This window comes from Triturus cristatus, chromosome 1_2 (genome assembly GCF_964204655.1).
Source record: "Triturus cristatus chromosome 1_2, aTriCri1.1, whole genome shotgun sequence".
Classification (NCBI taxonomy): Eukaryota; Metazoa; Chordata; class Amphibia; order Caudata; family Salamandridae; genus Triturus; species Triturus cristatus.
In genome coordinates, this window is record NC_140580.1 from 595497134 (window position 1) to 595525059 (window position 27926).

Here is a 27926-nt window from a genome sequence, read left to right on the forward strand (position 1 = left end):
TGCACCCATTCTATACACAAAAACAAGTCTAAATGCTGGCAAAGATTAAATCAGTTCAGAATCAGGAATGAGACACAAGTCCTTCAAGATCAAGTGGAAGCAGAAGCATGAAGAAGAAGGGCTTTGTGAATGCACACGTCTTTTTTAGGTCTGCTGTTAGCCAGGACCTTTTGATTTTACTAAAAATTATATGTATAAGTAATTATAGCCAACTTCATCTAGTTATCTTCCTCCATCGGTTTGTCACTGTATCAATCACATTTTTCTGCAGACCACTACAGTATACATCACGGGGCTAGGGTTCAAACCACTTCAGCCATTAGCTAACTGTACTGTGAGTTACAGCATTCTCCCTTCACAAGAAGAACATCCACATTCAAAGTAGTTCCCTTCAGTGCATGGAGACCCCTAAGGCAATCTGTGCTTTTTGAAACCAAGGAAATATATTTTTGCTTTTAGACAATAGTTTCAGCCACGTTCAGTCTTAACTTAAAAAATGAGATAAAGATGTCATCAAATTGTAAGGTATCTTATCGGTTGAGGACAGCTGCATTTTTACAGGGAGGACAGCAAGTCCACGAACATGCAAAGCTTAGCGGTAGGTAGCAATATGTTGCACATGCTCTGCAAGATTCTACCGAGAACGCGGCATTATTGGCTTGAAGGAGCCGCGTGCGCTGGAGATGGCATCCCGGGTCAGAGATTCCATCTTTTTTTTTACAACTGTGAATGCCCAGTTAACTAATTCTCATAGCCATACTACTAAGGTATCTTTTTTAAACATAATTACTGCTTGAAGCCTTGTGTGCCTCATGGCTTTTCATGACTCCCCTGCACTGCTGACCCCTTTTGAGTGTCCCTTGAGTGTGTTAATAACTGAAGACCTCTTCTTCTATTCCCATTGTTTGTTTGTCTGCATGCCCCTGCTTTATTATTACAATCAGTATAAATATAATTATAATAATATATATATATACATATATATGTGTGTGTATATATATATGTATATATCCAATCGCAACTGCTCCCAAAATGAAGATGCCACACACAATCGTTTTTTTCACCTTTTATTTGGCAGGCAGCAGCGAACTCAGTTATGACCTTCTAGCGTGTCGTCCGCCAATTGCGCCATACGCGTTTCGGGCACTCTCCCTTTATCACTGGCTTGGCTTTGCGGTGGAGAAACGGCTGAACAGAATTGTCCCCTTCACGGTTTTAGATGACATAGTCCCGCCCCAATGGGCGTGTGCATGCAGTGCACCTTGGTTAACGTAGTTCAGGTAAGTGTCGCCACAATGGCTGCGGCCGTTCTTTTCCCCTCAATAGGTTTCAATCCCATCGGGTCGCTGTTGTAGACAAAAACAGGTTGGCTGCTAAGCTTTTGCCTGACCAAAGCGGTAACGATGTTCCTGTACGCGCCTCAGACTCAAGGCGCAAGGACCTGCTACAGTCTGCAGTGGGGCTTCTTCGTGGCCAGAGCGGGCCACTATATATCCAATCGCAACTGCTCCCAAAATGAAGATGCCACACACAATCGTTTTTTTCACCTTTTATTTGGCAGGCAGCAGCGAACTCAGTTATGACCTTCCAGCGTGTCGTCCGCCAATTGCGCCATACGCGTTTCGGGTACTCTCCCTTTATCACTGGCTTGGCTTTGCGGTGGAGAAACGGCTGAACAGAATTGTCCCCTTCACGGTTTTAGATGACATAGTCCCGCCCCAATGGGCATGTGCACGCAGTGCACCTTGGTTAACGTAGTTCAGGTAAGTATCGCCACAATGGCTGCGGCCGTTCTTTTCCCCTCCATAGGTTTCAATCCCATCGGGTCGCTGTTGTAGACAAAAACAGGTTGGCTGCTAAGCTTTTGCCTGACCAAAGCGGTAACGATGTTCCTGTACGCGCCTCAGACTCAAGGCGCAAGGACCTGCTACAGTCTGCAGTGGGGCTTCTTCGTCGCCAGAGCAGGCCACTATATATCCAATCGCAACTGCTCCCAAAATGAAGATGCCACACACAATCGTTTTTTTCACCTTTTATTTGGCAGGCAGCAGCGAACTCAGTATAAATATAATTATAATAATATATATATATATATACATATATATATGTGTGTGTATATATATATATATATATATATATATATATATATATATATATATATATATATATATATATATATATATATATGTGACAAATCACACCTTGTTCTCTATCCAGAAAGATTGTTTTTCGTACACATACTTTCTGCCAGAGCTTTTTCCTCGGACTGTGTTGTTTTTAGCGTCCCCGCTGTATTGTGTGCAACAGAAAACCGCCCGAAAACCCCCAAATGTCCCTGGCAATTCATGTCACCAGAGCACACTTTCGACTAGTTTGGGTTTACCTGGACGATTCGGCATCTTATAGGTGGGGGTCGTGGGAGAAGAGGTGTAAAATGTGGACTCTAACCATGGAGTGAAAAGACGCAGTGGTGTCGTAACATGCAGCCCTGCCAAGTATCACGCATCAAAGTATCCAAACAAGAAAGAGTGATTGGACGTGTAATTAACTAGATTTCTTTAGAAAGACCCTTCTTTTGAACAAATAAGCAGGGTTTGGTGTTTTTATTTCACCTTTTTACTTTCACGTAATTTTTTGGCATACAAAAAGACATTGAATTCATGCCATATAGAAAGAACAGACATATCCATTCAACAATACATCAAAGAGTGAACAAAATACTTGACATTTAATAGTTACATGACGAAGAACATTAATGAAGACAAATAAACAAAAATGACCAGTCCATAAGTTGGAAAAAGCAAGAATGTAACGGTGCAGACCGATTTATAATTTAAATTACTGACACCAGCTACTGCTGCTCGTCTCTAACTCCACTCTGCAGAGGCACCTACTTACCAAATGCATTATTTAGCAGGTCTGTTGTTTATGGCAATGAAGGTTTTCTTATGCCAAAGAATCTGTTTAAACATGCGCCAAACCTAGATTTGTAGATGTTCCCCAGGTCTCGTCAGGTCGTACTTGGACACACTGTTTGTTGGGAGGGACCTGTGTCTGGTTGGCCAAGGTTGTGACAAGGTGTTTCAATTTCCTGCCCGCCAGCCGGGCCCTAGGCAGCCAGGACGTTATTGCTGTTCCTCTGGGCGCCCTGCTGCAGGGCCCAGAGTGAGAGGAGGATGCTGGTGTTCAAGAATTGATCGGTACAAAAGGGGGTGGTGATGGACGGAGCATCAGAACCAATCAAACACTCACACCCAGTCAACAGATCTGGGTTTGATCCATCACCGTTCTTTAGCCCACTCTGCCACCCCATTAGAATTGATCACCTTTTCCCCTTCTCCTGAGCTCAACAGTACTGTTGCTGTGCCCTGCCCCGGCACAGCCCAACTAGTGCCCCGGACTCACCAAATAAACAGGAGTCTCATAGTGAGAGCAGGTGGCACAGGTTGAGGCCGCAATGCGGCACGGCTCGCTCTCTGACTCTCTTAAGAAGAGACAGGTTAGCGATCTCTGCTGTGACACGCAGGCAGCTCCTCTCAGTGGCTCATTCTGCCTATCAAGAGACCAGACCAGGTAAATCAGATATTAATTTAATAGTCTGCTGCTGAAATTTAGAATATTTATTAAGAGAGTTGGGAGGGGGCTTCAGCACAACATAGCGCCTTCCAAATGGGTACACTAAAGTTGTCTGTCTGTGCTGTACAGGGCACAAGTCCTAAAAAAAAGTGGGGGGACGTTGACGTCATGACAGGAAGTGACGTCACGAAAGGTGGCTTGCACCATCAGACTCATTGCCTCCCCTCGCTCACTCCTTAGATGCGCTTGCATCAGAGAAGCCAGCGCATGAGCAGCGTTCTGAATGAGCTCTGATCTCGCCCCAGAGAGGCCAAAGAGTGAATGTGTGGCTTAAAAACACAAAAGCTAAAAATCTGTGCTTAACATAGTGTGCCGCCCGACTTGTATTTTGCTGTTTCTGTCATTGCATCCAGATATATGATACAAGTAACATCATACCTACAAGAAGTCAGGACTATTGGCATTGTCAATGGTTGTTAGTTGCATAACATAAATAAGCAGCAACTATGGCTTGTATATAATATAAAATCTTCCACTGAAAGCCTTGGTGACACCACGACAATTTTGCTGCTCCAGAATTTCAAAAAGAGAAGGGAAATCCAGAGAGAAAATGACTCTCTAAAGGATTTCTCTTCCCCTACAACGCTCACCTGGCATGACGTCATGCCGTAACTTCTCCACTAGTGAGAAGTGAGCAGTGTGAGCAGGCACACATGGATCTGCCAGCTGTCACTGGAGTCTGGGGAAAAAAGGGACCGCCTGTGCCAGGGCACAAAACAGAGCCCGATAGAGACCCGTTTTGAGGCCCCCTTTAAAAAACTGCCGGTGCGGATCACCGGTGAGACCCGGCTCACTTAAAGCCTTGCCTGTAAAACCAGGACTGACTGCTGGCGTGCTTTTGCTTACTTGTTACTTATACGAAATGGGATCAAGGGAAGGCACAGAGCGCTATCATGCAAGGAAAACATATAGTTAGCTATTCACCTGCGATGCTTTCACACTTTTAATACCAACTAATACACTTGTGTGCTATGTTTTACACCTTAGTTAATCCGGCTTATGTAATCTTATCTCATTTTAGGCAGTGGACTACATTTTCAGTGTTGTTTCCCGTGTTTTGTGCAGTTGATTGACAGAAACGCATGTCAGATTGCCTGCTGGTCATTGATGATTTGTACTTCTTTTTGTCATGATAAGCAATAGGTATGATTTTTGTATAGTAAGTGCCGCAAGATCACACATGCATGCACACTTTGACACCCATGCTTATAGACCTACAGAACAACTTACACCTATCCACACAGCCCAAGAGACATACAGCCACTCATAAGCGCAAAGCATAAACCACACCAGTACATATCCACATGTATGAGTAAACATATGAATAACCTTGCGCACAGATCAATACTCCCATGAATGCAGAGGTCATATAAACATGAAAAACGTCTGAGGTAGCTGCAGAGAATAGAAATAAACACGCAGAGTCACAGACAATATACAAGCAGGCACACTTGAACAGTGGGTTGGGATGGCAGGCAGGAGGATAGGCAGACCGATCGACAGACAAACATACGGATACCAAATGGATCGAATAATGCCTATTTAGTCATGGTACTTGGGTGATGTAGGATTCATGTCCACTGAATCTTTAGCTCCACTGCTGATGAAATTACATTTGGAAAAAGTGAAATGTCCATGTCCATTCAGTCCCTGCTCTCCTCTTGGTGAAGTCTACTATTGCTGAGCTATGGAATAATTCTGTCTCCATGACAATACAATTCTTGCTGTCTTTGAACAATACCTTCTTCATAAAAGATACAGGGGCATATTCTCAAGGATCTATCGCCGAGTTATCGGCACTTTATCGCAGCCAAAGTTGCGATAAATGAATCACCCCATTCACAAGCTGGTACAAACAGCCGATATCACCAGTTTACCCGCGATAGCAGCTGCAAAATTCATCGCCTCAGATGAGCCCGGCAACTATTGCTAATGAGATGCAGAGTAGGTGTTTCCGAGCAAAATGCCGTGACAACACCACACCGCAACATTCTCAATGATCAGCCAGATCAGTGATAAGACCACCAAACAGGCAATAAGGTGCGTTAGCAGCAGGAAATTAACACCTGCTCTGACCTGGTGTAAAGTCGGAAGACAACCTGCACCAGACAAGGGAGCACAGCCCATAGCCACACATGAAGAACAACAGATGCCCTGGAGCAACTGAGCACGCAGCCCCGAGCCCCAATAGGGCAACAACGACCACCGACACCACCCCCAGGACCCCCTTTCCCCCCGGGCACCCCCCTTTGGACAAAGATATTGCACATCAACTCTACGAAATCACGAACCAAACAATTTGCCTGAAGTTGCACAATCACAGCAAGTAACATACATGTATGGTCAGAAAAAGGGAAATCATACATCCATCTCATAATATCCAAATAATACGTTTATTACAGAATAAACCCAAAACAACAATTCTGAAGAGTCATGGCGGGTCTTCTCAGGACATTCTGTAAATCACAGCCTGCAAGACAGAAATCTAGATAAGAAGGTGTGTCATGTGCTCATCAAAGTACAGAGAGAGAGAGCGGAAGAGAGAGATAGATAGAGATAAGGAGAGAAAGAGAGGGAGAGAGAGAGAGAGAGAGCGAGAGTGGGAGAGTTAGAGAGAAAGAGAGAGTGAGAGAGCTAGAGAGAGAGAGAGAAAGAGAGAGGGAGAGAGTGAGAGTGAAAGAGAGAGAAAGAGAGAGAGAGAGAGAAAGAGAGAGAGAGAGAAAGAGAGAGAGGGAGAGAGGGAGAGAGAAAGAGAGAGAGAGAGAGAGAGAGAGAAAGAGAGGTAAAGAGAGAGGGGTAGAGTGAGAGAGAAAGAGAGAGAGGGAGAGAGAGAGGGAGAGAGGGAGAGAGGGAGAGAGGGAGAGAGGGAGAGAGAGTGCCGACATTGCGGACCCAGACCTCACTGCTCACCTGCTGCCACCGGTGTGTCTCCACGTGGCGGTAGGCCCGCTCTGCCCGCTGGCTCAGGCCTACACTGCGGTCCAGCAGGGCTCACACTAATCCTTACCAGTCCGGACTGCCAGGACGGTGCATCATCGCAGGCAGCACACCCGCTCAGCACTTTCGATGCCCCTACCTCAGTCCAACGCAAGACACCGTCCCGTGCTGGTGTGCCTGTGCCTGCCGCAGTGTATCCGGTGCCACCAAGTCTGTGCACCGCTAGCCATGGACCGTTTATGATTGAGTCCCGTGTCATGTCACCCCCGGCACTGGGCACTGTGAGGTGGCAGGGCCCTAGGCCCTCATGCATAAATGATAACCACACGTAGACACCCAGTTAGAGAGTGGAAATGGCATCCAGCACGTGCGCCAGGCCCTTTTTATTGGCAGAGTCACATGTCCAGTGACGCCTGTGCTGGACGGGTGTGGTGTGGGTCTAAACCAGTCGTGAGGGAGTGGCTGTGGCATGCTGACAACTAGACCTGTGAGCAGCAGATCCCTAAAGGGAAGACCTGAGACATGTAGCGTTGTCCCCCCCTTGTGAGCGTAAGCAGAGTGAGCTGTCCTGGCGTATGCCAGTCCAGTGTAAGCGTGTGAGCAATGACCCCGGGGCTCTGGACGTGGGTCTGTCCTGGGCTGGACAAGGAAGTAACTAATGCGTGTGTCTCCGTAGTAGTGTCGGCGCCACCCAGACCACAATCGGCAATGTGTCACCCTGTGACCCAAGTCCCACAACATGGCCAACATGGACGTAAGGGGGAATCACTGACCCTACATTCATCCATACGTCCACACATCTGTGTGAATATGAATGTTTATTGCACATTCAGTGGAGTGTTGCAGCTGGAGCAGTACAGGGCCATGCAATTCCACTTTACATTGTTGGCCCGTGGAGGGCCAGCCAGAGTCCTTCAGGGAATGACAAGTACATCAGATGAGGAGGAGTTCAGTCCGCAGTTAGATAGCTGTGTCATTGGTGACCAAGCAGAATATGGCAGTCCATGTCGAGGTTCCAAGGTGAGTGTAGCAGAGTGCATCGGGGGACAGTGGAAGGTGATGATGCAGAGGGCAGAACCAAGCAGAAACAGGCCACATGGCGGAGATGAATGCTACTGTGTCCTTCTGACCATGAAGGCAGATTCATCCGCATCTTCGTCCTCTGCTGTTGCATGTGCCTCACATGTGGGTGGTGGTGTTCTTTCTCCAGCACTGTGTGGCAGTGACACCTCAGGGGCCGGAGGTGGAATGCCTAGCGCACTGTGTGGCACTGACACATCAGGGGCTGGAGATGTGGATGGGGTGGTAGCAGCAGCATGCATCAGCGCCAGGCCTTGTAGCAGCAATGCCATGAGGAGGGCCTTTAGGGCATTGAGGGACCCAGCTACCTCTCACTGGTATGCAGCCATGGCAGCCGCTTTCCGCCTGTGCCCACTCCATGTTCTCCATGAGCCTCCACACGTGTCCCAACTCCCGGGCGAGATCGCTGGAGGCACTCTGACTAGACAGTCGTTCTTGTCGCAGTCAGTACTCTAGCGATGTCAGCTATAGTTCGTTGGAGAGCATGGAGCGGACTGTGGGTGTCCCTGATGGGACTTAGACACCCACGTATGGCGTCTAGTTTGGCTGCCATGAGGTCGAACCCCACCTGCACCTGTTCAGCCAGCTTCTCCTGGCACCCCAACTCACGGTGTTGGAAGGCCATGTGTTCATCGTGGGGGTCCCAGGAGGCAGCCGTGGTGGTGGGTGCTGCCTGCTGTGTGTTCTGTGCAGGGGTGGGTTCTCCTTGTAGCAGCTGGGCAGCCTTGCTCCTCGAAGTGGGCTGCGGAGGCTCTCCACGAGCTGTTGGAGGGTGTCGGAGTCGAAGGTGTGGTGGTCCTCTTCGTTATCAGAGAAGAGAGGTTCGGCCTGCTCTGCAGAAGGTGTTGGATTTCCCCCTGCAATGTGAAGGGGAGATGCAGTTTAACATTGTGTTCACATGTATGTTGACGCATTGTACATGTTTACATTCAGACTGCAAGACAGTGTACATTGTGACTGTTTGGGGGGGAGCTGCCTATTTGATGCAGGACAGTGGGCATTCCGACAACATCACGGATGTGTGTTTGTACTTGTGCATTGTCTACTCACATTTCTCTGCAATGCCAAATGTGATTGGCCAGTTTCTACGCACATGCGGCACCAGTTGTGTTCTCTGTTCTGTATTGGACGTGTAGCGGTTTGTACCACATCGTTGTCAATGTTGATGTGCTCTGTATGTAATGTGTTTCTGCCGTATTTGGGGGGAGACGCCCCTGCAGCTCTGATTTAGCTGCCCCTTATCCCTTACATGCGGTTTGCCTCTGGCTTCTGTGCATATACAGTGCTGAGATGTTGCATACTTGGGTGCATTGGTCTCTTGGTGGGAGTTGGGGGTCTGGGGCATGGTTTGTCCGCAGATGCTCTATGCTTAATTGTGCATGTGTGCCATTGTGCCCATCTCCCCCTCCATCCCCAGTCCTTGTTGGGTACACACCCTGTTGCTGTTGTGTCCGGTCATGTTGAGCAGTGTCCGGTCCCCAAACTCCTGCCACCGCCTCCCCACTGATGACTGTGGACACCATTTCCTCCATTTTGTCCAGCTCCTCCTGTGGCGCTGCCCTGCCACTTCCACTCTATATTGCTGCCTTCCGGTTGTTTGCGAGTTTCTGCTTGGTTTTGTGCTTCACATCATTCCAGCGCCTCTTGGCCTCTTCCATTGTCCTCTACAGCACTCCGACTGCATTCACCTTGTCCACGATGGTCTGCCATATTCCATTTTTAGTTGCCAGTTACACAGTGGAGGTGAGGAATGTAGTTGATGGTGTTCTATCACCTCCATTATCAGGATCCTGTTTTCCTGCGGACTGAACCGCGTCTTCCTCTTCTTCTTGTCCTTGCCTTTCCCTGACCCCGAGGTCCCGACCTGGTCCTCCAGAGATCTTGTGGGGTTCTGGTTGTCCTCTGTACTTGCTCCGGCTACCTCCATTGTGCTTCGCTGTTGTTTGGCTTTTGTTTGTATGTTTTTTTCTACTTTTATGGTGCATTTTATCACGTGACGCGTGGGGATTGCAGGCCTGTGGCTGGTTTTCGCTGATTTTTGTATCGCGATTGGCGTCATCACTACTATTTTCGCCTCTGTGTTTCGCAGTTTTGTGGCGTCGCATTGATTTTAATGAGTTCTTTTGACGCGTTATCGTGAGACTATCGCATGGTACCACCGTGTTGGGAATACCACGTTAACACAGCGTTATTTTCCCGCGATGGACTGTGATGTGAAGAGTTGCGTTAAGCTAATTTTGCAGTAGTTATCACATGTTCTTGAGAATATGCCCCACAGTGTACTCAGCCTACCCATTGTGTCCTTGGCATCTTTGGTATAATCATACACATGCAGCGAGCCGTAACTGTATATATTAGTACAGACATATGAAACATAAAGATTGTCAAATTGTTAAAAGTATAATGAATGCTTCATGTGTTTGTCTAATTGGTATCATTGAACAAACAAAAGCCACACTACAAAAATTGACTGATTTGCGAACTTAATGTATGTGAGAAAAACATGGTGTGAGGGCTATAGTGCCAATATCTTTAAACTAGTTACGGGAAGGTTTGCATGGATTAAGATAATTAGGTGGGTAGAAATATGTAGACCACATTAAAATAGTCAGCCTGAGCAAAGATCGATTCGATTATGAATATGCTGAAGATGAACCGCGAAACCGGTCCAGGATTCAAGCTAGCCTGGCTGATAAGGGGTGTTACCCGAAGCCGGTCCCAGGATGATTGTTTCCTGTCCAGGGAAGACCTGGCTTGGCTGTTCGGGCTGGACTGTTCCCATGAGGCACAGGGTCAAGACTGATTTGCATATGGCTGGGTCTGAACTGGGGTGATGAAGTGAGCTCAAGTACTCTGATGGATTCAACCCAGATCTGTGACTGGGGGTGAGTGCCTGAAAAGTTTCAGCGCTCCGTCCATCATCTCCTTTGTTTGCTTTGAGCAAGGAATAAAGCAAGCAGAGGATCGATTCTATTATGAATATGCTGGAGATGAAGAATGCCTGGAAAGCAGTGGAGTTAATGTGAATTATTCATTTATATGTTCTTTAGTGTGTAATAAAGACAATGAGGGATTCAATATCACGCCTAGGTTTCTCGCCGTGCTATAGAGATTTCGAGTAACTTCCAAAATGGACTGCCAGTTAAGGGTAATACTAAAGTGTTTTCAGTAATAGAATTCATGATTTGTGTTTATATTCCGTTCCAGTAAAGCCAAATTCCACTCACCCATTGATGAATCTTAGAGAAGCAGTCTTTGGCAACTTTGCGATTTTCCAGATCCTTGGCAGTCATAATGTGGATCTGAGTGTAAATGCTCCTGGCAGTATTCTTTTTTCCAAATCCTAAATCCTAAATTATGTTTGTTAAAGAGTAAGGTGTGTATTTAGAGACCATAAATGTGCTTGCAAGTCATCGATATTTTTTTGGGGGGGGACTACGATCATCAAGCAACTTTCAAAGTAATAACGTTTTTAAAAAGCCATGACAAAGCAAAAAAAATACTGTCAGACAATGTCATACCTGTTGGCTTTGCCGATTCTTTTTTTAATTGTTTTATTTGCTCTCGTTTAGGGAATGGCGTCATTTCTGCATCACTTTTGTGAGACACCAGTATTCAAAAGGGTCTCGCCAAATTGAATCCTGGTTTGATGTTGAGTTCGTTGTACTAGTTTTTTTCAGATGGTCCTGTGCGTGTGGGGGGAGGGGGGGTTGTGGGGGACTTATAACAGACTTAACCCGCTATTATTGTGTGCTGTTAACTCTAGGGCTGCCTTAGAAGCTTAAAGATTTTAGCTACTCGTGCCTGTTCTTGTGGGAGTTTCCTGTTTCAGTGGTTCTGCGCTTCTGTGCTAACAACTTTGTTGGTTCATCCCTTTTGATCCTTGTAATATTATTGCAACTTACTTTTTCTTTTAACAAGCAGCGTGCTTCGGTGCAGTCACATGCATTGGGGGCATGTTTTAGCGGGCACCGTACTCAGCTGCCACTTATTCGTGTAAGGAGATAGTATAACAAATTATTCACATTTTTGAATCCTTTGCCGCTGATTTGCTTCTCGCACACTTTTATTTTGTATGAGCTTTTAAAAGGCATTACAACATTGTTTTAGTCAGTGTTACAGCACTGCATAAAGGATGTAGGGATGGGTGACTGTGAGATGCCTTTTTATAAAAGAAATGTTTTTTGCCTACCTTTAACGCACTCACCTCACACTAATTTCATGCACAAAAGCTATCCACTCTTTCTTTCACAGCCAGTGCGTATTAATTGAATAGCTCTTTAATCCCTGGCTGCACAGCACCAAGGATAATGTGTTGCATGGCTAAACACTAATAAGATCCAAAAGGCGAGACCTACTGGCTATGCCAATGCTTTTTTTTTTAACTTTAAATCATGTAATACCGTGACTCAACTACTGTGCAAAATGTAAAAAAAACATTGACAAATCCAATGGATTTCAAATAGGTGAAACCTATTGGCTTTGCTAGTGCTTGTTTCCTTTGTTTTTGTCCAGGATTACAGTGCTTGGTGAACCCCTTCCTGCACATAAACAATCATTTAAAAAAAAATGATGTTTTGCAACTTCTATGTGTGCTGCATTAAGCAGCACACGTAGAAGTTACAAAACACCATTTAATGATTGTTTGTGTGCCACTTCTTTATTTTTTATTTTGTACATTTTTTTATTGAGATCCAGCACAATTTCAAATCTATCTGTGTAACACAGTACCAAAATCATGTCATGCACCGATAATCAATAAGTACAACATACATATTCAAATTCAGAGATACAAAAAGCAGGCCAAGAAAAAGAACGGTGCTACTTTAAGGATCACCAGGAATGAAAAATCATAAAATATGTATAATATATATTTCTAGACAATACGAAACGCTTAAAGTGCATGTGAGCATAAGATGTGCAAAATATGTTTCCTAAAATATGTATACTATCGTTCTAGCGAGCCCCTAAGATAAACAGAGTGAATCACTTAAAACGGGGATATGATGTGCAACATGGCAGATTAACAGTTAGGTCATCTATTCTGACCTTTATTTCTACTCAAAATAATGTTGCCACAGCTTTTCAGACTTCATGATCACACCATTTTGCATTGCATATAGCTGTTCTCTATATCTGACTTGCATAATTTTCCGAACCCAATCACTCATTGTTGGAACCTGTCATGGTCGCCATTTTTGAAGCAAAAGGGATCTGGCCACTGCCATTGCAATATAGACTAATTTTGCCAATTTATCAATTAGGCGTAAAGATGGACCATATCCCAAAACTTTCAAGCAACTATTGGATGTCAGTTTGATTTGCCATTCGGTCTCCAGATACAGAAATATTTCATTCCAGAATTTCTGTGTCTGGAGGTCACGCTCTGCCACTTCTATTGTAAATATGCCCCTGGAAGTCTGGAATCAGTGTTTCTGGAGCGATGGAAGGGCTAGGAATTCTGGGCCACAGGAGTGAAGACTGGGCATACAAGAGGCATTAACAAGCGCACTACGAGGAGTGGTACCTGGGACAGCACTTGCAGACAGGTAAAGCAGATTATTGTTCTGTAGTTTGTCAATAACAATAACTTTAACACTGTGGTATAGCTTTGAAGAAGCCCCAAACAGCCAATGAAGGGGTGAAACACTTTGGCTGCTATGTTTTCAATATTACCCGGAAAAAGAAACTGTAAAAGCATAAAAGTACCGAAAAGCATGAAATGAACAAAGAAGATAATAGAAAATAACATTGAGCCTGATTTGTGTTCTTTTTTTAGTTTATCTCTTTTTTTCCAAAAGATTTGTGAACACATTATGTAGAATACTTTTGGCGTTTACACGCTATTTATTTTTATGTGTGAATATTTGGGATAGAGGCCCCACCCAATGTTACCTGAATGCACTGATGCCACAACCTGATAAAAGAATCAAGAATGAAGGGGCCCCTACTACTCTTTTGTTAGTATTTGATTTTTAGCCAGTAATATATTGCATTCTGATAATTGTTGTTTTGCTTTTCACATTGTAATGGTTAGCTCTTAAATTTCAGAATGCAAAGTGCTAGTAGATAAAAAGGCAGGATTTGTTAAATGTGTCAAATGTAGCGTGCTCTTGCCTTTACACTGTTCCTGAAAGCAGTATGAAAATAATTTTGTGAAGATCACTTTGCTGCACATGCACCCCGTCTGCTAGGCGACCAGAATTGAATCTATATTTCTTCTACTTCACTCTAGTTGGTTGAATGAATTCCATACAGACATAGTATTTTCTAGCACATTTGTAGAAGATCAAATATGAGGAGAGGGAGCACACTGCCAAGTATGCAGCCCACTTCACAAAGAAGTATTGTTGTAAATGCAGTGCATGATAACACTGGGGCCGATTCACAGAACTAATCTGAGATGAAACCCTAAACTTACTACTTTTGGTATTCACAGAAGGCATTTAGTAGTAGTAAAGTTAGGACTCCTAACTTTACTACTACTAAACTGAGATAAAATCCTAATATACTCCGAGGCAGAGCTCCGAGCATTGGAGGAGGCGGTTCTATGTCGCGAGGCACAGGTGTCCTCCTTGCTCAGCATCTTCGGGGAGGTGCCGTTCGGAGGCAGGTGTTTGTTCACGAACCTTGGAACCTTGGTGGCTGCACGGCGGAGTACTTTGGAGCTGAACGCGGGTTCCTGACTGTTGTGGGAGCACTTGTGAACGGAGCCGGGACTGCGAGTACCAGCGGCCCCTCTGTTGACACACATTGGCCGCAGCTGTTGACTCTTCCTGGCCCCTCCCTCCTTTTCCCCACTATAACTAACATCACAGTCACGCGTACGCGGGACGCGTCCGGGGCGTGTCCCGGGCGAAGCCCGGGCCAAGGGCGGGCCCGTTTAAGCCCGTTCAAGCACGGTCAAGAACGGACCGGGCCTCCCCTCTGTCATCCCATATACCCCTTGCCGTATTGAGTATTAAGGAGGATTGTAAGTACTGTTTTTCCTGCTGCTTGACTAACGTAATATGGCTGCAGCATCAACCAGAAGCAGGACTGCATTAACAGGAACTCTGGACAACTTCATCACAAGAGCTAATTCCGTAATTGATCAGGGGATAATACTGATGGAAAGAAGAGTCTCCCATGATTTAGCTCTCGCAAAGAGATCCTCTATGGGTCACATCGCTAATGCTCGAACTCCGGATGCACCTAGGAGAGAAATGCTAGACAATGGCCCCTCATGTAGTGATAATGTACCGTGTAGCATAGATTTACCGCACTCTCTTCCATCTGAGCAAGCTTTAGATTCTACTCTAGCTTTAACAATATTGAGCTCACCTGAGAGATTAAGTCTCCCCCAGCTGCGAGGAAGACGTGAGGGAGCGATGCCAAAAAGAAAAACGAATACGGCCCCGAGGGCGGGGGGCAAAAAAGCTAAAAAAGCTAAACTTGTCAAAGGTCATACGGGTAGTCAAATGACATATAATTTAACCACAACAGCTTCATCTGTTGCTGCTTTAGTCCATTCTCCACCCACACCCTCAGAAACTGGGCTACCAACTTCCATCAGCAGTGATACCCCACTAGAGGCACATGACATCCCAGTAGAGACATATACCACTGTAAGTGCTCTTTTGAGTGCCATTATTAAGCCCCTGGAATTGAGATTGTCTCACATCGAGCAACAGCTTTTGCGGATGGAACAGGTTGCGCTGGATACACAGAGCAAGTTAAAGGTAGATACACCTAATCCATGTCCGGCTCAAGCAGAAAATGGGTGTTCTCAGCCTGACCTAGCTTCAACTAATAACACCACGCCTGTTCCTCCAACAATACCAACAGCAACAAGTCCAACTATTTTGCGGAGGGGGGATGCCAATATAGATAAAGGGAAGGGTGGTCAGATGGAGAGCAAGGGTCCCCTCCCCAAAGAACGTATTATAGATTTGCCACCTGAATGTAGCCCTTATGTGGCAATCTTGGTAGGAGTCCCTGAGCTTCCAGATTCAACCATAGAACCATACCCTTCTCTTAAAAATAAAGTAATAGATTGGCTTAATAAAAATCGACCATTTCCCCCCCCCGTATTACTAGTGAAATCCCTATGGCACAGAGAGTATCGTGGGTGGGTCATGGTCCTAAAACGAGCAGGGGTGATTGTATCTTAGTAAATTTTAAAGATCCCCGAACTGCTGAATATATCTGCAATTGGAAGTATAAGGACCAGGGAGCATTGATCCAAACCTATCCGTTGTCCCATTTTTACCCATCGACTCGCTGGAACGCAATGGAGAATGATTGGACATTAGTACAATATAGAGGAGGAGCTAGGTCATCAAGGGCCCCATATGATCATCCGCCACCACCTCCCAAAATACCGATGCAAAACAGATATAGCTGTTTGGACCAAGTGGACTGACTTGGTCGGGTAATGGGTGATGTCCAAAAACAGAACAATAGTAAAATCTGGGCTGTCGGTGAGGCTGAGTGCCCGACAAGAATAGATGGGACATTAATTATTGTTACAGAGAAACATACCCCCACCGCCGAACTCCCCCCGGAATTCCAAGAGGTTACATCTGATACAAGGCACATAGAAGCCCAAGAGGACATAGGCCAGTACCTCTGTGAAAGCACCGTTACAAACAGGAGTGATTGTAATTCCAGGGCAACTATGAATACTGAATCCCTGGTAATCGCGTCCTGGAATGTTGCGGGGCTACATAGTAAAATAGCGAGCGATGACTGGGGCACGTTTATCGATGGAATGGACATATGTCTATTCCAGGAGACATGGGCGAGAATAGAGGAAAGGAGAATGGGTTTTGCGGGTTTTCATATACCTGCATGATGGGGAGGCAAGGGACGACCATCTGGGGGCCTTACCATATGGGTGGCAACTCATATGGGTTGTACAGCTGAGTCTGTCTGTACCCACTCGGACGACATACAGTGTGTAATCCTGAAATGGCCTAATAGCTTTAAGCTGGCTGCTGTGAATGTCTACTCGAGACCTGTCAGTCTAGCTAGTGAGTCTACTACGGTTGACGATCTATCAAATTTTCTGTATTCCATCCCAACGGATGTGTTTCTACTAGTGGCAGGAGACTTTAATTGCCACTATGAACCCTTACCGGGGATGGATCATGGTGCACTCGCAACTGAGGATGACTACTGGTCTATTCCGCAAATTCAATCTCCACATACTAGGTCGTGGTCCCCTTTAGCGGTCCAAATAACGGCCCTTACACTAAGTCACTCAATTAGGGCCTGTAATGGACGCACCTTATCAGATACACCCTCTAGGTGCACATACAACAAAAAGGGTCACGAATCACGTTTAGACTACATCATGGTTCGGACACAGTTGTGGTCAAGGGTTATCGACCTTGAGGTCATTGCAAGGGATGACAGCAATCACAATCTGTTGAGGCTGGAGCTGGTTTCGCCGGTTACACAGCCAAAGGAACAAGGACCTAGAGATGTGCGAGTAGATAGGCTAGTCCTAACGAATGATCGGCGCAGGGTCAGGTGGGACAAGGTGGAGGCGTCCTCTGTGGACCTGGCAAGATTGTATAACCTAATCTTGCCGTGTTTTATTGAACTAGATGTTCTGACATCCCAACAACCTCCTCCTGATTTTAATATTAAATTGCAGGCCCTGCACACGAACTTTGTTAGTACCTTGTTTGATGTGTTTAACCCAGTAGTAACTAAGAGAAAGAATAGGATTCCTCTCTCCTCTTGGTTTAACGATGCTTGTCGCCTGGCAAAAAAAGAGTTGATTCGGGCTGTAAAACATGGCAATAATAGGATCCTTATTGCCGCCAAGAGAACACACTACAAAGCTATGCTAAAGCTGGCCAAGCAGGACTGGGACCATGCAAAATGGACCGATCTGTCCTGTGCTCTAGATCAGAAAGATGCCCGCAAATTTTGGTCTATAATCAACACAGGAAGCGGGGATCCCAAACCTGCAACTGAACCTAATATAGCGGCTAGCATTTGGGAAGACCACTTTAGAGCCCTGTACGCTATTGAAGTTGATATGGATCCACACCCGGTCCTTCCAACAGTGAATGATCCCCACGACGTTATAGAGTTCTCGCTCGAGGAAGTTGTTAATGCCATATCGAAAATTCCATCCAGTAAGGCTCCAGGGCTAGACAAACTGCCGGGAGACCTCTTTAAACATCAAAAGGAGATCTGGGGACCATATCTATGTATTTTATTTAATGCAATCTTGAAAGGAATGAATGTACCCTGCACCTGGTTGGGGGCAGAAATCGTTCCTATTTTCAAGAAGGGCTCCCCTTTGTCACCGGTAAACTATAGGCCCATCAGCCTTATAGATGTCCCGCAAAAATTTTTTGCGCGGCTCATCCTTGAACGACTACAGGACTGGATGGAGGAGCACGCTATACTGAGCCAATACCAAGCGGGGTTTAGGAGGAACACCTCTACCATGGATCAAATCTTCCGCCTGTTATTACTATTCTGGAAAACAGCAAAGATTGAGGGTGGCAGCCTCTACATGGTATTCGTTGACCTCCGCTCCGCTTTTGATCTAGTACCCCGAGGGAAACTTTGGGCTGTGTTGGTCAGTCTGGGGGTGCCACCACCAATTCTGGCAATACTGATCAGGTTGCATGAGGGCAATTTTGCCCAGGTGCGTCATGGGAAGAATGGGGCTTTAACTTCTAAATTCCCCATTAGCAGAGGGGTGAGGCAGGGGTGCGTATTAGCACCTACCCTGTTTTGCCTATACGTTAATGGTGTGATTTCCCATCTCATTAGTGCCCTTAATAATGATGCCCCAATTTTGGCAGGTAGCAGGGTGCCAGCAATTATGTTCGCAAATGACACCCTGCTACTTTCTAAATCACCAATGGGAATCCAGCGTGTGCTTGACAGTTTTGAGGATTTTTGTAGAGGTCGTGGCCTGGAAATCAATGTGAACAAAACAAAGTATATGGTTTTTAATCCCTCACCTTCCACACGGCCGAACCCAAAATTAGATTCATCAAACTTGGAAAGGGTAAAAACCTTTGATTATCTAGGAGTAACTCTAAGTGAAAACCTTTCATGGGCTCCACAAATCGCCAAAGCACAGCTGAAATTAGCCCAGTATGCAGGGGGTATACTTAGGTTTTCCAACACATCTACATATAAACCTATTAAACCCCCGCTTGAAGTATACAAGAGTCAGGCCAGGGCAGCAATCTTATATGGAGCAGAAATCTGGGGGCATTCAACAGGGTTGGAACTCCTTAAAATTGAAAATAAGTTCATCAGACAGCTACTATCACTTCCACAAAGTACCCCGTTGCATCCTTTAAGGATGGATCTGGATCTGAGGCCGATGGATGATGAACTAGCTCTGAAGCCCCTTAGGTACTGGCACAGGTTGTGGACTACGCCAGAACTATTGCATTATAGACTAGAGCTGAAGGAAATTCTGGCTAGCAATAGTGTACAAAAAATCCCGTGGTTCATGTTTATAAAATCTCAGTGTATCAAACTTGGGCTAGGTGACATGTGGTACGAACCGGAAACAAGCTGCAAGGGGATCCCACGGAAGATGCTTACTAAGATCTACGTGGCTGAGCAACTAAACAGAGTACTGACTGCTCCTAAGAATGGACTTTTAACTAAATCCTTTTTAACTGTTAAAGATTTTTATCAATTTGAGAATTTTATGGATATTATCTATCCTATAGCATCAAGGAAACTATATCTCCAATGGAGATACGGCACTCTACCCCTGAGAGCTTTCACCCGCAGTTGGGCGCCAACCTCTACTGAGGCCTGCCCTGGCTGCAGTTGTGATAAAGAGGATGAGCTCCATGTATTATTTTTTTGCCCTGCATATTCAAAAGCTAGGAAGCATTGGATAGTGCCTATTTGTAAAAATATGGGTTTTCGGCAATGTAGCCATGCTTTTAGAATTCTTAAAACAGACACAACTGAATGTATAGTTTTCGCAGTCTCTAAATTTCTTTTAGCAATGTGGAACAGAAGAAGGGGACTGACTATCACCTAATGTATTGTTATGACTCATTTTATCTGTGTCAGGTCTGTCTGTGTATATATCTATTTTATTCTTTTTTGTACTTTTTAAGGCTTTTTGCCGAAATAAAGATATCTTGATGATGAAAATCCTAAACTTACTACTTTTGGTATTCACAGATGGCATTTAGTAGTAGTAAAGTTAGGACTCCTAACTTTACTACTACTAAAAGCCTTTTCTGAATACCAAAATTCGTAAAGTTAGAATTTGGTCTCAGTTTAGTAGTAGTAAAGTTAGGAGTCCTAACTTTACTACTACTAAATGCCTTCTGTGAATACCAAAAGTAGTACGTTTAGGATTTTATCTCAGATTAGTTCTGTGAATCGGACCGACTGACATTTAGTTGAAAGTCTTGCAGTATTTACCATTGTTGGTGCAGCCAGTGGTGTGTATCTCTAGACAAGTGTTTCAGAAAATGTGTGCTTCTTAGAGTAGAGAATAAAACTTAAATTTAGGGGTGCTGGAAAAGCTGCTTACAGTATTTCCAGGTTTCTGTACCACTCCAAAAGTGTAGGTGCATCCTAGAGAGCTCATCATCCCATTAACTCAACATGAAGCCAATGAAAAAAGTGAGATAGAGCACCCTTCCTATAATGCCAGTGCATAATTCAACTAGATGGATTGCAGAACAGTGATCCTGAGACAATTAAAGGCACATGTGTATGTGTGAATGGGGAAACAACATGTCTGTAGGAAATTAATGTATCACTTCTGTTCTGTCCCAGCCCCACTTCCAAGTCTGCTTAATTTGCTCTGAGTCTTTGCGCACTATTCTGCCTGACCTAGATGGTTATAGACAAGCCCTAAGTGGGCTGGACTACGGTGATGTCTTCGTGCCCTCTCAAAAAGAGAGACTGCTTTGTAAGCAGTTTTTTTAGGCTTCCTTCTCAAGTAGAAGGTACATCATGCTCACTAGCTAAGGAAACTCCCCTCTCACAGAATGCATAACGATAAAGCATGGTCAGCAAACTTGAAAGCTTTACTTCCAAAGGAAAGGGGAGGAGTTTATACTATTTTGTGAATATGTATAGCGGGCCCCTTCTGGTCCTTGATGGACTCCGTAGAAGAATGACATAATTGTTTGGGTGTGTCTGGATATGGTTAATTAAGTTGGTGACGCAATGCGTACAGTTAGTTAACAGTTGTACTCTGAAGAATAAAGATGTGCACTGTGTGTGGCGTGGTCATTTGCATGCTACTGGGCTGGGGAGGATGCTATAGATGTGAGTTATAGAGGCTTTAGGTGGCAAATTTGGAGTAATGGAAACTAGCTTGGAAAACCTTCTTCAACTCAGCACCTGTAATTCTGGGCAAATTACTTAATATTCTGTGCCTAAAAAGTAAGAAATGTGTAGCATAGTTTGGTTCTGTTTTAAAGCACTGTAATGTTCCTTGGATGTCTTCATGCTCTTAAAAAGTGTTTAAAAGGCACACCTGCCAAGTGGCTCCAAACTATATGCAACACAGTGAAACAGTCCTATTTGATGTTTGGCCATTATCTCGTGGCATGGTGGAATGTGTAATTTTGCTTTAACATTGATGCATGAGTCAAATGCAAGCATGCAAAGTGCTGGTAAAAAGCACTAACTGCCTACAACTCAGCTTCCACTCCTCTTACTCAATGACTTTAAGCTTGCCTAAGATTGTGCTTTTTTGCAATTTCCTGATGTGAGCATCCATTTTCATAGAGCAAGAGGTAGTGCTTGGTAGCGGGTGCACAATCAGGAATCGGGTGTTAATATGCATGGTTCGCTAACTATCCTCAGGGTAGCAGATGTTGATGTAGTCAGTCTTGAGTACAGAGACAAGGTACTTCAAACACAAAAGTGCTTGGATCTTTAGGCAAGGTTGCAGATGTAGAGGACCAATCTGGGATTCTTTGGGGATGGTGGAGCCTGGGGGTCTTATTCTGTGGCCCAGGACACGTGACACCAGAAGGTCATGGCCATTCTTTCCAGAGTCAGCATGTTCTCCTCTGGTGGATTTCGGGGAATGGGTTGGAGAGCTGTCTTTACTCTGTACTTTCCAATAGCCAACATAAATTCTATTCTTTGTCAGGGACCCTTACACCTGTCTTGAAAGGCCTTGTACATAAAACCTGTGGTCCAAGACTTAACGTATGCATGCTCTCTTGTAGAGAACCTGTAGATTGATTCTCTTGCATGGACCCTGGAGGTGTGGTCATTGTTAAGATGCATCCTTACACAGAAGGCGTAGGATGCTAAGGGAGAAACTCATAATGGTGATATCTATGGATGGAAAGGTTTATAGATAAACAGTTATAGTCAAAGTATGTTGGACGAAATATGCTTAGGATCCAATATTTCTTTGAATTCTGGAAAAAACTAATTTGATTTTGGGGCTATTGAGAGGCGCTATGTGGCCAAAATACCGTATTAGGATTGCATAAAATGAAGGGTATGTTCTGCGTGGCTGTCTGTATAGCTTGCCTGCCACTGAGATGCATAGTCAGTCCATGGAAGTGCTCACCATCCTTAGAGTCATTGGCACAGTGGTGTTGTTATTCATTTATTCTACAGTGAATCCGGGCCGTGCTGATCATGAGAGAAGCAAAACCTCTCTTTACCAACTTATTGCTGATCAAAGTCCAGCAGCAGGACATCATTTGAATTTTTCTTGTGCAAAGAAGAGTGCATAAATATATTCAATCTTACCTTATTTCGAGTAACTGTTTATTTGAGCGAGGGTGTCTTTTTTGCGCAACATTAAAAAGCCTTCGGCAAAACACAAATAGTACTTTATTCCTCCTTTGGAATTATCTAAAACATGAGCCTTCATAAACTTTTTTCTCCTAATCCGAACTCTCTAAAACAGTTTTTTCAATCGCTCAAAAGTTCTTGATTCAAAACAAATGGCCAACTAAGCAATAATTCTGGTAGCTCGTTTTCTATCCGTAAAGGTTTAGCATGATTCTGGATGACAAAGTGAGAACGAAATATTATATGACTTCTACTCTGACATCACAAATAACCTCTATTTTGTTTAAATATTACCTACTGGCAGTCACCAGTATGTAGTTATAGTTAGGACATAGTTTCCATAGCAAAACCGTTTTTTGTTTTGCCAATAACTTTGGTGACGTTTGACAAATCCTCACAAAAGTTATAAAAGTAGTTTGTCACTCACTTCAGCTGCTGTCTTGAACGTTTTAGGGTGATCTGTCAAGCAAGGGCTGAGAAAACAGGGGGTCCCAAAATGCAATTTCCCCATGCAATTTCCCACAGGAATTGTAGATACAAAGTGACCTTTGTGTAAATTTATATAAATCCGTTCAGTATTTTTTGGAACTATTATGGGAAATCCATTCCATTCTATTCCAAAAACTTTATTTCAGCCATAAAAGACCATAAAAGTGCATTTGACAATAAAACATTAACACGCTTAAAAAATATTTGCAATAGCACATTCAATATTACCGAGTTCATTATCATTAAGTTCACAGCAGTTTTACAAAGAAACACATAAGAAAAAAAAAAGGGAACTCGGCATATAAATGGTGATATTTTTTTATTTCATAAAAAAGATTTAAAAAGCATACAGTAAAAGTGAAAATAAAAGTTTTACAAAGTTAGGAATGGATATAGTCTAGATCCGGGGGAGGGGGGGGCGCATAAATGCATAAATGCATAAATGCATAAATGATAAAAACAATCCTATGCGTGATCAACTATTTTTCTCCTCCCGGAATCAACTAATTTAAAAAAGGGCACCTAATGAACCACATTGAATTAAAAAAGCGTGAGACAGCAAACACTATTGGCGGATGAGTTGCATATTTTAAAACCCTCAATGCATCCGCGCAAAACACAAAGCAGATGTTCTTGCACAGTTGGATTAACCAACGCTTGCGCGGCGTGAGATAGGCTGGACAAAGACAGAAAATGTGGGTGATCGACTCTTCCTTGTACTTACAGGCGGGGCTCTCGCTCTTGCTTTCTTTTGCCCAATTGCTGGTAAAAGAGCGAAGTGGGAGGGACCCTATCCTAAACTGAACATAAAGTTTCCTGGTTAAAAGGGGTTTGATGGTATCCAGAAAGGATTCTCTGTTGTACACATCTTTGACTTGGAGAAACTCCATGGTCAAACGACCGCGAGAGGAACTTTCCTGGGTGGCCGCTAGTTTGTAGGATCTAGAACGCCCAACTAGAGCCACCCTGGAGGTCGTTGGGCATGTTATGTCAGGTGACCTCCATAAGTCTGGCATACCTAACTTGAATACGTTGTCTCTTATATGGTTTAACCAGGACATTTTCTTAAGAGTACAGGAAACTAAAAACTCCTTAAGCTCCTTAAGCTCAGCCCTAAAAATGGACAGTTCCGGGGTTGCCCATAGACGGCGCCAAAATGTGATGGGTCTAAGGGCAATCTCCTCATCTATGGGCCTAATGCTCAAGTCCATGCGAATAGGTAGCAGGGGAGTACTACGAGGAAGGCCTAGGAGCTGCCGCAAGAAGCTGTTCTCCACCTTGCTCAGATGCCCCCATAGTTCTGCCCCATATAGAGTAGCACCCCGTGCTTATGCCTTGTAAACTTCCACCACAGGACGCGCTGGTTTAAATGCAGAGAAGCTATGTAGTTTCATAATCCCACCCACCGTCTGCGTAAGCCTGAGCCTTGCCTTTGTCATCTGTGGTCCCCATTCAAAGGGTTCGAACAAAGTTACACCCAAATAATCAAACACCTTAACTCTTTCCAGGGGAATTCCATAGAGAGATGGGTTGGGGCGAGTAGTTTTAGGGGGGTTGAAGACCATGTACTTTGTTTTTAAAATATTGATCTCCAATCTCCGGAGCTTGCAGAAATTGGCAAACCCGTCGAGATACACTGAATACCCATTGGTGTTTTAGCAAGTAGGAGGGTGTCGTCCGCGAACATCAACTTTGGGGCATCATTCTATTAAGATGGTCAGTGGGAAATCCAAATAGGGATGCAGATCCTCCGAGATTCCAACAGCCCCGTGCAGAAATGTGATTGGCTGCCAACACTTCAACCAGGAAATGTTGGAAGCCATCTTGGGATTTGGCTTCTGCCAAGTTCCACAAAAACAAAAATAAAATAAAAAATAAAAGGGGGCAGTGTAGGAATACCCTGACCCCTGCCTAACTCTTGTCCTGTGGTCCCCCAATAGGGTCAAAAAGCACCAAAACAAAGATTGCCTTGGAAACTCGACATAGCCATGAATCAGTAGCAAATCTTTTCAGAACTACAAGCGTGAGTTCCTGCACTGGTTTTTCAAAGAGCCTCCTAGTGGGCCAGGTCTGGGGCACTTCTTTTTAAAAGAATTAGCAGTAGGTGCACATGGCACCCCTCCTAGGGCTTATTATTGCCCCCAGCGACCACCACCAACCTGGGGCACATTTTTATATTAATGCAGGGGTGTAGGTGCCTGGATCCCACTGGGTCCCAGGGACCTCCACCTCCCCGGGATTTTAAGATAAAAAATAGGGGGGGCACAGACCCCCTCAGCCCGGGGACCACCACCTCCCTGAGGCCAAATACATTTTTTAAATGCAGGAGGGGGCAATATTGCCCTGGGGACCACTACCTGCCCTGGGCAGTCCATGCAAATAGAAGGAGGGGACCGCTTGACCCCCCCTCCTTGACCACACTTGACCCTGGGGACTGCCACCCCCCAGGGCCAGCTCCTGCTATATCTCAGGGTGTTCACCCGGGTCATAGCTGTTTGCTTTGCTTGATGGGTGTTGTGACAGCTCGCTCCAACCTAATGCAAACATTCCAATTACAGCAGGCAGGAACGGTCAAAGTGCTCCTGCCTGCTGGAAAAAGAGGTTTCATCTCTTTCCCTACCTGCAGACATGCGGGCAGTGAAAGAGATAAAACAATTGCTCTGTACGGAGGGAGCTGCCTTTCCAGCAGCTCCCTCTTTGCATCAACAATGCCAGCTCCCACAGGAGACTCGAGAGCCAGCTGGGACAACGGGGGCCTTGAGGTTCCCACGTGGCCCGGGGAAAAAGAGCAGGAGGAGGCACAATAAAGTTCAGAAACAAGCAGAAAGAGTCAGAATAAAGTCAAAAACTAGCAGAAAGAGGCAAAATAAAGGTCAGTAAAGAGCAGGAAAAGACAGAATAATCGTCAGAAACTAGCAAAAAGAGGCAGAATAAAGGTGAGAAACAAGCAGAAAGAGGCAGAATAAAGGTCAGCAATGAACAGAAAGAAGCAAAATAAAGGTGACAAACGAGCAGGAAGAGGCAGAATAACGGTCAGAAACAAGCAGCAAGAGGCAAAATAAAGGTGAGAAATGAGCAGAAAGGGGCAAGATAAAGGTGAAAAAGAGGTAGAAAGAGGCAAAATAAAGGGCAGCAATGAGTAAAAAGAGGCAAAATAAAGATCAGAAGGGAGTAGAAAGAGGCAGAATAATCATCAGAAACTAACAGAAAGAGGCACAATAAAGGTGAGAAACAAGTAGAAAGAGGCAGAATAAAGGTCCGCAATGAATAGAAAGACATAAAATAAAGGTGAGAAATGAGCAGGAAGAGGCAGAAGAACGGTCAGAAACCAGCAGCAAGAGGCAAAAAAAGGTGAGAAACAAGCAGTAATAAGCAAAATAAAGGCCAGCAATGATCAGAAAGAGGAAGAATAAATGTGAGCAAAAAGAGGCAGAATAAAGGTCAGAAGGTATCAGAAAAGGGCAGAACAAAGAGCAGAAAAGAGCAGAAAAAGGCAAAATAGAGGGCAGAAACCAGCAACAAGAGGCAAAATAAAGGTGAGAAATCTACAGTTAGGCACTTTGCAAAAAAAGGGTCAGTTTTAACTGTGAAAATGTGGTGTGTCCAAGTTGCGTTTTGGGCCGTTTCCTGTCACGGTCACTATGCCTACCCACTCAAGTGAGGTAACATTTTTCTTGTAAGACTTTGGGGAATGGGGGTGGGTGGAATTTTGTGGATCCACACAGATTCCAGAACTTTCCACCACAGAAGAGGAGATAAACCAATAAGAACATAATTATCATAGTCAAGAAAACTGCAGGATCATACAGCATTGAGAAAAGTGAGGGAAGTGTCAGGACCGAGAAGTCAAAAACACCAAGTCATCGGCAAGCCGTAGTCATGATCTTAGGATCATCTAGGATCTTAGGTTTTCCGTGGTTCCCGGTGTATCTGAAGCAAGGTGAAGTGTGACCCATAATATATATTGCTTCATGAGGCCTTTGCCGTGGGGGTTAGCAAATGGTCCTATGTCTTTTAACGTTGATTTCTCACAAATCATTTCTAAAATATATACGTCATATACATTTTACTGAAAGCCTCTGGATTTTTTACATGTTGTTTTTTTGTTGTCAACATTGTTGCACATTAAAATTCACATCACTTTACTCATTGATTTCGCAGTTCAGTATGTTTTGAAAATATTTTTTGCTTTAAAAATGTTAGTTTTAGTATATCTACTCATTGTGTTACATTTTATTTTTAACATTCATTTTGCAGTTTGTTTTGGCCTATATAGGGAAACCTTTTTAGACGTAGTAGGTATAACTGATATCTCAAAAGTGAATTGGTTTAGGAATGACCCCAAAGAAGTCATTGATTCCACTGACAAGTTCCTTATACAAAGAGCAATACATGTGGGATTAGTGACAGCATAATCCCACTGCCAGCACCTATTGCATGAAAACACTACCAGAAAGAACATTTAAAAAAAGATATGACAATGATATGCTGGGTAAGATGACAAAGGTCCGAGGTGGAACGGTGGAGTTTATAGGAATGTATTGATTATGGACTTGGAAAATGAATAAAGGAATGAGGGAGGTAGTCATGCCATGACTCTTAGATAGGGAGAGGATGTGGCCTAACAGCTTGGGCCTAACGGCTAGGGCAGTCGACCTCAAAGCTCGAAGCCAGGTTCGAGTCTCAGCAGGAACGCTCAACATCCTGTGATTCTGGGCAAATCAATGAATCTTCCTGGGCCTAACCAAAAAAAAATGAATGTGTCCATCTGAAACACAACTGGTGCTCATGTAAAGTGCTCTGATACCTTTGGGTCTAGTGTGCACTATGTAAAACTCTGATAATAAATAAATACCCCATACATCCTGGCAGCATCAGCTCCATATCAAGGACTATGGGGTGTAACCTTGCCTTCTGTAAGGCACCACCATCTGCCCCTTGCCTCTGCTGCTAATTCATTAACTGAACACTGTCGAGGTGCAGGTCAACCCTCTTGGCCTCCTCTCCAG